This window comes from Eucyclogobius newberryi, unplaced genomic scaffold (assembly GCF_026437365.1).
Source record: "Eucyclogobius newberryi isolate DKJ021-1_F unplaced genomic scaffold, fEucNew1.0.hap1 SCAF_8, whole genome shotgun sequence".
Lineage (NCBI taxonomy): Eukaryota > Metazoa > Chordata > Actinopteri > Gobiiformes > Gobiidae > Eucyclogobius > Eucyclogobius newberryi.
Genome location: NW_027316500.1, coordinates 15996394 through 16008972, shown reverse-complemented (window position 1 = coordinate 16008972; position 12579 = coordinate 15996394).

Genomic DNA, 12579 nt, shown 5'->3' with positions numbered 1-12579 from the left:
GTTTTTGAGCATGTTCAGGGGGTCAAATTAGAGCTCAAAAAGCAGAAGAACAAGAAAAAATATAGCCGCAAGCGGCAATGATCGGCCCTCGCCGCACCGCCGCCACACCACCGCCACGCCGCAAGAGGAGGGGGCGCTAACGCGCCCCAATTGTCCTTTTATTACGCCTACTGCTGAATCTGTGACGCTGTCACATTTTCTCCCCTTTGTTTTACCATCAAAAAGCAATTTTATTTTGAATTCTTGGCAAAATGTGCGGCTTTGCCGCACAGACACCGTGACTCTTTGAATAAAAATGTGGATAACTTTTGATGGTCCACACCTGAAGATGAGTCTCACCAAATTTCAGGTTAATAGGGCTAACGCCCTGAGGGGGAGGAGTTTGTGAAAGTCTAAAGTGTAAACATGTTCTGGCAATTTCCCCATTGGAATAACATGGGAGGTTTTGGTCATCGCTACGGCTAAGCCGTAACAATTATGACATGGGTCTCATTGACTTTTTTGATGAGGAGGCCAAAATTGAGTTGTGTGTCAAATTTCATAACATTTCGCAAAACTAAACATTTAACCTCCATATAAAATCTGTAGGGGGCGCTGTGGCGCCAAATTAATTTATTTCACTTCAAGTAGGTTTAGGGCAAAGAGTTTAACAACTGATTCTAATTTGACGCAATTTGGACTTTATCTGCGCAAACGGCAGAAATGTTAAATTTGGGAGATTTCTGAAATTCTAGCTAAAGTTTGCGGCTTCGCCGCTCAGAGACCGATGTTCAATGTAATTTGGATAACTTTTGATGTCCCACTCCTCAGTAGCATTTTCACCAAATTTCAGCTTTTTAGGGCCAACGCCCTGGGAGGAGTTCGTAAAAGTACGACGTTTGTAAAAACCCCAGAGTCATGCTTAGCCATTTTTGAAGCAATATGGCCGACATTTGGTTGGGCGAATGGCGTTGCCGTATTAATATTTTTTACTTCTCTTGTCACCATCTACCTCTGCGCCAAATTTCATGATTCTACGATCAGATTTTTTTGGGGTCATTTCCTATCTCTCAATGCATTTTTGGTACATTTGGGGGCGCTGACGCGCCAATTTTTTTTTATTTTAGAAAAGGGAAATAGCCAGAAAGTAGAGAGGCACGATTTTTAAAGGTGTGCAAATTTTTGTGACTTTTCGTAAATGTTCACTGGGTGAAAAATAGGGGGGTTAGTCCCGAGACGAAGAAAGAAAGAATAATATTCCGATACGAAAACAATGTTTCCCATTTTTCAAATATCATAAACTATACATTTTCGGAAAGCGCTCGCGCTTTCCTACCTCATGGTGTGGGTCCCTGGTCACTGACGGGTACTTTCGTTAATTTTGAGTGGGCTCCGCCCACTTTGTGTTTTTGGCCCTCTATACAGTAATAATGTTCAATTTTTGCATTACATGCTTATATGCACGGAACATGCAAGAGATGGGGAACGTATTCGTGAACTACTTAGCGCAAATGAGTGCTTTATATGTGCAATTTAAAGTGCACGTTTAGTGCGCACTTTTGCACGGGCTTCGCCCGTTTACAACGGTAATGTTCCATTTTTCTACTACTAATTAGTATGCACGGGGCGTGCGTGAGTGGAGGAATGCGTTAGTGAGTGTTTGGAAGTGGGCGAGCGCTTCGCGCTCGATTTCGTGCGCACTACGTGCGCACTTTCGCAGCCGTGCGTTGTACGGCCTTACGGGACTAATAGGCCTCTCGCCAGCTTGTGGCGCTCGGGCCTAATTAGAGCTGCTGGTACCTAAAATAGATTTTCCCATCCCTACTTATATATCAAAACATGGACCCAAGCAGACATATTGGTTAGAGAGTTTATTTTTTGTATGTTCAGCTGTTCATGGCCAAAACAATTGTAATGCCATTGCTGACCTTTACAATTCACCTTTTGAACGATATAACTCCAGGCACAACATTGATGGGATTTCCTTATACATAGGGACATTCAAAGCTATTCCTTATGCATGTTTCTCAGAGCTTACGTAGGCCGTCCAAAAGCACTGACCGAACAGCAAATCTAATAAAATGCTGCAAGTGTTTAAACATAGTTGGCACTCTGAGAGAAATGGAAGTTGGGGCTCTTAAAGCTATCAAAGAGAATTATCGTGAGCACTGCTGAGCTGGCTCTACAGGAACTTGTGTGCGTGTTTGTGCAAAGAATGTTATTGCACTAATTCAATCTCCATCATTTCCTACAGTTTTCTGCCTTCATTTCTGAGCACGGGGCCAGTGTGTGATTGACAGCTGTGTTGGGAAGTTTGTGGCTGATCACTGTTAGGGTTTGGATTGAATGTGTTAGGATTCCTCAGAGGGACACACGCTTTCTGTGTTAGTTTGCTCTAAACATCAACCAAGGAATCATTTGATGTGGTCTTGATTTTGCTGTAAAACATTGAACTAATATAGACTTAAAGATTATATTCTGTAAAATTGAGTTTTTATGAGCTTTTAACTATGCTTTTAACAGTGTTCTTTCACCATAAGGGCAAAATGATTGTATTTCGATACAAGCATGTTTGAGCAGTCCTGTGTTGACCTGCTTTTGAGTGCTCTGAAATGTAGGTTTTCATCAATCTCTACTTCAGACTCTGGGTCATACATGAAGGGTTAAAAAATGTCACATAGCTCTTTTTCAACAACAAAATCTGCAGCTTCCTCCATTTGAATACAGAAGACATACATTGAACAAAAATATGCAAAACATTTTGTACAAAAGACCCTTTTCTCTCAAATAACATTCACAAATCTATCAGAATGTAAGTTGTCTTTGTAGCCGTCCACTTCTTCTGTGCAGCCATTAGCGCTGCTCAAAATAGAGCATATAGTATAGTTTTTATATTCATAAACATGAATCTTGCCAACAGGAATTGTATTTCCTATAAGCAAAATGACGGTTTGTTTGACAGTGCACATGAACTATATTTGTAATGACTTATGCATTATGTTAATCGACAAAGGTCTATTTTCAGTGTGAATATTGTTGAATATGTATTTAAACGCACAGAGCGGGCACAAAGACCGAGTGAATGACCACCATGATGACCACCCACAGAGAAACAGCTCTAAAATGTCATGGACGACCACTGTGCCCTGCATGTGTCGACATGTCAGTAACACATTCTAAATGAACAGAGGAAGGGTGGGCTCAAATATATCCAGTATTATATTAATTTATAGGCTGCTGATAGACATTTAAACAGTTTGTAACCACCTCGGGTCCAGGGTGAGGCGCTAATGTGAACCGTCTACACTGCAAAAAAGGAATATTGGCACAATGAATAAAAGTGACTTAATTTATAGATAATTTAGCTTAAATCTGGAAAATGTATGTGATAAGTGCAGTTTTTCTACCCCACTGAACATTTTCTTTAATTATTGGTTCATTTGGTGGGGACAGTGCATTTAAATGAACTTATACTGTATATTATGTTGTAATCATGACAAATTATAGCTATGAGCAAAGTTCCAAATTGTAGCTATGTCGCATTCACTTTCATAAACTGACTCTCATTCATAAACTAGTGTCTAAAGTGTCTTGCCCAAGGACACAACGACACCTGCTTAGCTTCCAAGATCAGATCGGGCATTCTCAAGGTGATATGGTGGTAATGTATCCAAACCAAATAGGCAAAATAGTCTGGGTCTTTGAAGTAAATACATCTGAACTCCAAATCTCCTCAAATTATGATTGACATTCTGATTTCAAGTGAACTCCACTAATATTATTCTGGCTGCGTAGCGTAGCATCTGCAGGGTGAAGTGCTGTCCCCGCGCCCACAGACCCGGTGTGTGCTCCTGCAGACTGCTCTGGAGAGACTCCCATGTGCTGTTCAGAGCCCAGACCATGAGATACTCTGTACAGTGTGTCCTGCAGTCCAAGTACACTGAGGTCAGGAGTGAGGTCACGGCTCATATAAACACGGGGCAGAAGCCAAATCCCACATTTAAACGTATCCTTTATGCTCTTCATGCTCTTTTACACAGGCATAGTTCTTTTCCTGTTTATAGGATTTACATGCAAAGCACATTTGACGGAAATTGATACTTGGTTAGTTTTAGTTTGTGTATTTAGATTGTGATTTAAAACTGCCTTCAAGAGTAGGATGTGGAAAAGGACTCTAGGGGCCTGTAGACTCTATAATAGCCATTCTGCTCTCTATGATTGTATTTATAAAATGTACACGTTTGGGGCTTTTTCCTATCTGAATAACTACATGTATTTGCTCTACGGTATCTTTTAGCAGCTGGTACTGGTCCTACACTACTTAACAATGATTAAAAGAGTGGTTATCGCCATGATAATTATATTTCAAATGTTTTATGTGTGCTCTTTTTGCCGTGGGTGTGACGTAAACAGTGGAGCAGGACTGACTAAATGAAGATGTCATTGTATGTTTGCAGAGCTTAATGTCTCTGGCAGGATCAGGCCCATGGGGGCAGTATACAGCCACACACAGGCCCGCGCCCCCTCACGTCTGCCTCTGACCCCTCCGCGGACTTCATCCCTGCAGCTTCTTATTTACTCAGGCCAGTGCACTGCCATGGCAACCAGCAGTGTTTTGGAGAGTGCTTGTTTAGGGTATGTGCATCAGGGGACAGAGGAGCTCACCTGTAGGATGTCCTGCCTCTGTTCCCTCCTGAAATGTTACAAACTCACGCAATGATGGGTGGCTTTCCGTCTACACTGGAGCTCGTGGACATGGCCGTGCTTTATTCCTTAACTGTGAATTGTCAACTTTTGAATGTGTCTGTTGATTTTAAAAAATGTATAGTTGAATAAATGAGAAATACAGCAGAATTTGTTTACGCCCCGATTTTGAAACCGTGAATGGAGAATTATAATTGAGTTTAAATTCAAATCTGTCCGACTTGTTACTAGCTCTCACAAACTCTTTGGCACGTTACTATTAGTCACATGCACAGAATTTGTACAGCTTTTTCAGACGGGGAATTGAGAAAAGGTAGTCGACCCTGTTTCACAGTCACTCCGCTCTCATCCCAAAGTTTTATAACATAGTGACACGCACGGCTCTTCTTACGAGTTTGGTTTTCTTGATACGATGTGTCTAACGTGAACATGTTTTGTTGGTTCCTTCTTGCCAATACATTTATTTTGAGTTTGGGTTTAGCCTGGACTTGGACGGAAGATCTCAGTTATGGATTGATTTGGATTTTATTTGTTAAACTTGGACTTTTGCATCAGAAAATCTTCACTGAAACTTACCAGGAGAAAACATTTAATGCTGCTTAACGTGTTTACAATGTTTTGCTGTAATCATTTGATGTAGTTTCTATCCATGTTCGGTGTGTGAGGAGAATATTCTCAGAGGGGGAAAACGTGCCTCACTGTGATGGAGATGGGGCTGCAGCAGAGGTTCAGTTCTGCAGATCACAGATGAGCGTAGATGCTGACTATATAACTCAACTTCAAAGGCAGCGGCTGCTTTGTGTCGCTCAAGTGGTAAAACTACCGTTCACTGTAAGAATGTTAATGATCAGATCTGCACTGCTTTTCAGGGTGGAGTATATTTAGAGTCAAGTGAGAGCGTGTGAAAAGGCCTGAGAGGGTGTCAATGGCAGTCGCAATAAACGCCCTCTAAAATTCTACAAGACCGCTATTTTGGAGCGTTACGATATACTTGAACACAGCATTTTTCCTCTGCTGGTATACAAAGTTCCAACAAGCTTTTATCCTTGGACCACTTCAATCAGGAAGAATGTATTATGTATTATTCATTGCACAAATTATGCAAAATCAACCTTGTAACTATGGTATACTGATTATTGCTCATAATTAGCTTAGTCAGAGTTATGTTTTGATTGATTCATGCCTGTTTGTAATACTGTACTGTCCTACATTTGAGGCTCAAGTTCAGTTTTCACCTTTCACCCATCTCCGCCCACAGCTTTTTCATGATTCTTCAAAGAATTCAGACTTTGAGTTATACAGACATTTTTACACATGTTTTGTAGTCATTTTTCAAACATAAAAACACCGTAAATAAAAATCTGTTATTTGTTACAATGAAATAGCATCGCAAAGAGGAGCCAGCAGCTAAGAATCAGTTATGCAGTTTTGAACAGGAAGTCAATGGATCCAAAAACGTGAAAGTATGATCTATATGTATCAAGCTTATTCTTAAATACCAAAATAAAAAATATAAATATTCTTTAAGACATAAACTAGAGCAATATGACAATGAAAAACATATTTTTAGATGTTCTGGGGCCAAGATGCTGGTGATGGTTCTGAAGATGAAAAATGGGTCAGGACAAAACAAGGTTTATCATTTTTGCATCTTCTTGAGTTCTTAGTACAGTTGTTTATCTGTTTTCAGTTGATACTGGGCTATACAAAAATAAACTGAATTGATACTTGAAATTGGCCAAAGAAAAACATATGAAAAGTAGTGTTTTGTGGGATCTCGAGGTGTGGAAAATGTGCTTGGGCCCTCTCTTGATCTTTCTCTAGAGAGCACAGTTTCCAGGAAGTGCAGGGTTAACATCACACTGTTTGTTGATGACCTCTGATCTCTGATTAGCCCAGCGTAGCCACAAAGCGCTTCTGTGTGACTTGTCCACTTGGCTTTAGTCACCTTAACACGGTAGCAGCTATGTAATAACTGCAGAAATAGATTAAGACGTGTAGATATGCCAGATAACAACAAGTGTAGAGCTTGTCGTCAATGTGCACAGAAGCATAACCAGCTGATTTAGACTTGTTGTTCATGTGCCTTTCTGAGCTGACCCATTTGTGACCTGTTTTTCCTCGTCAAGACTGATATTAGAATAGTTTAATCATTACGTGGAGACACAAAGAGGATTAACATTCCTGTGTCTACTGGACTCAGACGATCACTCCACCCGCCTCTGCTTGGTCTCCCCTCTCTCTTTCTCACCCCATATTACTACTCTAATGTTGTTCATTTTGTATTTCTTGACTATTAATTTCTTCATAATATTATTGCTCGACTTAGTTTTATATTTGTATAGTTTGCTGTAATGATTGCTCAGTTAATTTAAGTTGTCATGAGCCAAAATAGTCTGTGCAGCCTGGAGACAGGACCACCTATGTGCTGAGATCTCACACCTGACCGGACACATTAGAGATGTTAAGTCAGGAAATGTCTGCAGTTGCGTTTTCAAGGAGATGTACTGCAGCACTGTGAACTGATCTGCTGTGTAAAACTAATACCACAGGTGGAAAACTTTTTGTTATTTTCTTTTCTTAGTTGTAGAGAGTCAAATATGTAATAACTAAAGATACTAAATAAGTACTAAAGTGTTTCATTCTGCTATAAATTATCATATTTTTAAACAATATTATGTTAGAAAAGAGTTTTGGGATTATCATGTCTTTTGGGTTATTGTATCAAGTAGTTTTAAAATCATTGTTAATCATGATATTTTTCTGTAGAAATATAATATAATATCATGACAGCCTGGCCTAGATTCGGTTCACAGTAACGTAGGTTTGTAAAGGTATTTGTATTTAATTGAAAAAATGCATGATATATAAACTCAATGCCACAGTTTAGAACATCTCCATGGAGAGAAACAGGTGGCAGGTTCCCCACTGGAAATGTGACATCTTCAAATGGTATGTCTTATTTAATACTTATGGTTTACATTAGTCCTGCTGTGCTGTAGCTTAAGTGTGTAAGTTGACTGGAGCCATGTCTTATACACACAGGATGTCTGCTGTAAGTGTGTGCTTTATCCACACTGCATCGGTGCACATCTCACAAACACTGCCCCCTGTGTATACATTAATAGAAGGCTGTATTTTACTTAGTAATGACTTTAAAAAGGTCTTAATGTGTGCAGCATACATCTCAAATTAATCATGTGTACACAGTCTGCAACCCACTGCATGCATACGTTCTTCTCAGAAATACTTAAGATAAGCGCTTGTTCTTTCTGACATTTGATACAATCTGCAGACTAATTGAATCCAAGAATGTTTAACCATGAAGATGACCTTCTGTTTGCTCTTGTTGTACCCCTTTAAAATGCTCAATCTAACTTATACCTTAAGTACTAACATAATGGTTATATAGATGGTGCGTCTCCCAGGTCGTTTTGGGTCATGTTTAGAAGACTTTTCTTGCCTATTCATTTATTTGGAATTCAAAAAGATTAAGATCGGATTTGGCCTGGACTTGGACTGCAGATCTCAAGATGTATTAATAGTATTTGTTAAACTTGAATTTTTGCATCAGGTGCTCAGGACTTCTATCAGGCCATCTCCCCCAGACTTAGACTTAAGCTGTAAAGACAACACCGGGTCTCGGGGCCCCTTGTTATGTAATGTGGTACCAATCCAAAAATTAGCAGTACAAATTAACACAGTTCAAACTTCTGATGAAAGTTGACGTCAAGAGTAAAACGCTGCCAAAGGCCAGAAAAACATGCACACCACCCGCATGACGCAACCTTTCTTCTCTGTTTCTTATTCTAATTTAGATCTACAAACAACATGAAGATGAAGAGCTATTACGTCATTGACCACCAAAGCTACCGATAAAGTGTGTGTGTGAAAATGCAAATGTGTACTACAGCAAAAATACTCCAATAATTGTTAATCATTATTTGGACTTCAGCCTTGCATACATATGCATATGAAAAAAGCAGCATTATTAAATCATAATTAAAAAAAAGAAAAAGTTGTATTTTCATTGATAATACATGTTATTTTGTTAATATAATTTTTTCGGGGGGAAAAATAGATAAATAAATTAAAACATTGACGTGTAATAGAAGCCTCAATGTGCAACCTCATCTTATAAAGTCAACTACTACAATATTTGTTAGTTGCTTTATTATCACATGTGGCCTGCCCCAGGGCTCTGTCCTAGGGCCAGTCCTCTTTTCATTATACATGATCCCCATATTCTCACTAAATGCAGTGTTCACTATCACCTCCATCCCGGCGACCTCCAGCTTTATATACCAGTCTCACCACAAAATAGTTTCTTTGTAGCCAATATCCATAACAATAACTAGTTTGCAGTGGCTTTAAATTAAAAAAAAAAAAACGACTCGTGTCTAGCTTCTTTCATCTCAGGTCCATTGCTAAATTAAAGCCAATTCTTTCACATAAAAATGAAATTGTCATCCACTCACTCATAACAAGCAGAATTGATTACACATACTTCTACCCTCTACACAGCGCTTCCACAAATAGCTATTGCAAAATTAATTAAAATTACTAAAAATGCAGCTGCCAGATTTTTAACAGGCACATAAAGGTATGAACACATAACTCCAAACTTAATCCACCTTCACTGGCTGCAGATCCAATTTAGGATTGATTTAAAAAACTTTTTCTGATGTGGCTCCTAAACTCTGGAATAGCCTCTTGCTCATAAAACTTCCACTTCCATCGAGCAGTTTAAATCCCTGCTCAAAATGCATTTTTTAATCTGGCCTTCATCAGCGTTTTAGAAGAGTATTTTATATACCACTCATAATATTGTATTGTTGTTTTTCCTTTTATATGTTGTTCTATTGTAAAGCCCTTTGGTACAATTCAGTTGTACCAAAGGGCAACTGAATTACTGACATTTAAGTCATGTAAATGTGCTTTACAAATAAATTGGCTTGGCATATTGTTCACAAAAAATTGCCAAATCATCATAAAAAAAACGCAAAGATATCAATTAATTTTGACCAAAACTGAAACACAATTTTTTGGCTATGTAGGACACATTAGGAGTAATATTGCTACGCTAATTTCCCCATGCAGTATATGTCTTCCTGGTATATTAGTTTAACCATTCTTGCTGTATATTTTTCCATGTGGGACTTTGTGCAGGTAAAAGGCCGGGCAGTGTGAGTGCAGGCGTGGAGCAGGCTAGAGTTTCCATAGTTTGTTTGATGTACGATGCTATCTGTGGGATGGATCACGCCACCTCAGCGCGGTCTCCAGATTGATGAGTGCTCGTCCAGGGGCTGCAGTGTAAATGTTTGGTTGGCCTTTGGAGCTTTTTACTATTGACGTCACTCATCAGCACGTTTTCACTTAGTTTGCTCTCTTTGGTAAGTCGTGTTGTTTCGTTGCAATGGTTTGATTGTGGTATTTGATGTTGCTTGACTAGAACTAAAGTCTGTGCAATTGGGATGTCAAGCTTGCACATCCGTAATCACAATATCATCGTAAGAACTAAAAACGAATAAACATGAGAATCGTGGGCAGCAACATTTCAGTTCAAACTCCAAAAAGTAAACATTTTTTGCTGTTCATGCAACGATATCATTCAGAAAGTTTGATTTGCTAAAGCTTGACATAAAAGAAAGCCTTAACACTAAATTATGATATTGTAACATCCTTGAGTGGCAACTATATATATGTATCGAAGTATGTTTTTTGTTGAGTAAAATGGTGCTCAATGTAAAACGTTGTGTACAAATGTGTGTACAAATAACACATTGTATGGAAGTGCGAGCTGAGTGAGAGTAGAGAGTACTCCTTTCTCTCAAATGTACAGTTACTGCAAATTAACTGTTACAACTATCATCATTTCATACACAACTGCAAATGTTTTCCATGCACTGTTTATTTATGACATTCTTTCAGTTATTCCTGTCTGCGTAGTTGGCTGAAGCATCTCAATCTGCATCGACGTATCCACTGTGCGAGACGTACTTTTTCTCGGTCGCACAGTGGCCTTTTCAAATGTGTGGTAGGTTGTTGGTTTAGTCAGACGGGAAGCCCTGATCCAGAAAGTCTGATTTAATATATTGTGAGTGACACGTAGCGGCATATGGCATACATCATGTCTTTGGTCATCCACAGTTTAGTGACCTTCAGGGACCTGTGTTCAATGTCAATGTCATTTTCTAGACAACCACTCCCTGTGTCTCGAAAGGCCGCCAAGCAAGTCAATTTCAACACGCTTCTCAGGCAATTTCGAGGGGGATTTAAATAATTTGTTCATACTGAAGCGAATCCGGCTGTATTTGACGATATGAAGTGAGCGTGTATGGAAAGTGTAAAGTTTCTGTTAGCAGCAGGTTATCAGTGGATGTTTGTGGTCCACCTCTGCTCTGTATCTCTCAGTGCTGCTGCAGCTTTCATCAGTCAGACAGTCTATCATCAGGTGCCATCAGGGTCTGAGGGCTCCTGCTTTCACTCTCACACACGGCTCACTGTGGCCACAAGCCTCAAGGTTACACTGCATAGCTTCAACTGAGGCGTGGAAAATCTCTTGAGTCATAATGCTACTATAATGTCCTTAAACTGCGATGCTACATTGTTTAAAGGAGACGTATTATGCTTTCCAGGCACTGAGTATTGAACTATATCATAAGTAGATCATTATTTTACATTTTATTCATCGTAGAAACAGCTTAGTGAAAAGAAACGGGCTCATTAAATTCATGTTCAAAACTGCAGAACTGATTAACTCCACCTCTTCATTAAGACGTTTCACATTAACAAACTACAGATTGTTATTTAGATTTTTATTTTTTTATTTTTTAAGTTTCTACATAACATTTTAAAACTCTGCATGTATCACATTAAGCCCCATTTTTTCTACTAATCCAAAGTACAGGGACGTGGGTAGGGATGGGGGTAGGTGAAAACAGGAATTTTCTGAGCGCTCGAGCCAATACAGGATTATTCAAATATGCAGGGTTGAATCAAAATACAACTTTGAGTAAGTTAATGATGGGAAAACACTGTTTTGACAAGGGTAAAAGCTCATTAAATGCATTCCACACATGGGACATTGGACTTTTTCTTTGTTTATTCCATTTTGTCCACATCTTATAAAAGGGAACTCTCATGCTGCTTGATGTACTGTACATCAAAATAAAGCTGTAACCCACTTATTTCCAGTCAAATCAATCATTCTGGGAAGGATCAGACCACAAGTAAACAATTACCCTAAATTAAATAAAACAATTATGCAAATTTGATATGGATTCCGTCTGGATGTTTTTTCTCTAATACAAGTTCCTAAAACATTTTTTTAGTTAATTTGCGTTCAGCTTTTAAAGGTGAATTGTCAAAACCCAACTAATGCTCATTTTAGTGTCAACTGAGCCCTGAAGAAACCAGATTTACTCCTACTACCTAAAAAAATCCTAGGCGGAATTTAAAATCTGATTTCCTCTGTGCAGAGCTTGTTTTTACTTATAATTAGAGTAAACCTGACATCAGAGTCCAAAACTACAGAGTCTCAGCTTCATAAAGGCTCCAGCCAATTGTTTTTGCTCCAGAGGGTTCAGGAATAACTTTAGTTTTAAATGGGGCCATTTTTTTGGGCGTTTTAGGAAAAAATAGGCCCCTATTACGGATTTAAAAGGTACCGTAATCCATTTGATAAATATACACATTTCCCCCTGTTAACAGCCAAACCTTTTCATAAAACGCATGGTAAACACACTGTTCAAACTATTATCTTTATTTAACTCTACTTATTTTGGATTTCTAGCTCTATTTAAATATTTTGTTTGACAAATAACTAGCGCTTGCATGTGGTTTCCAGTGAAGACGATATTTTAGCCATCAAAGTTCCATCCATGCAAAAAGGTT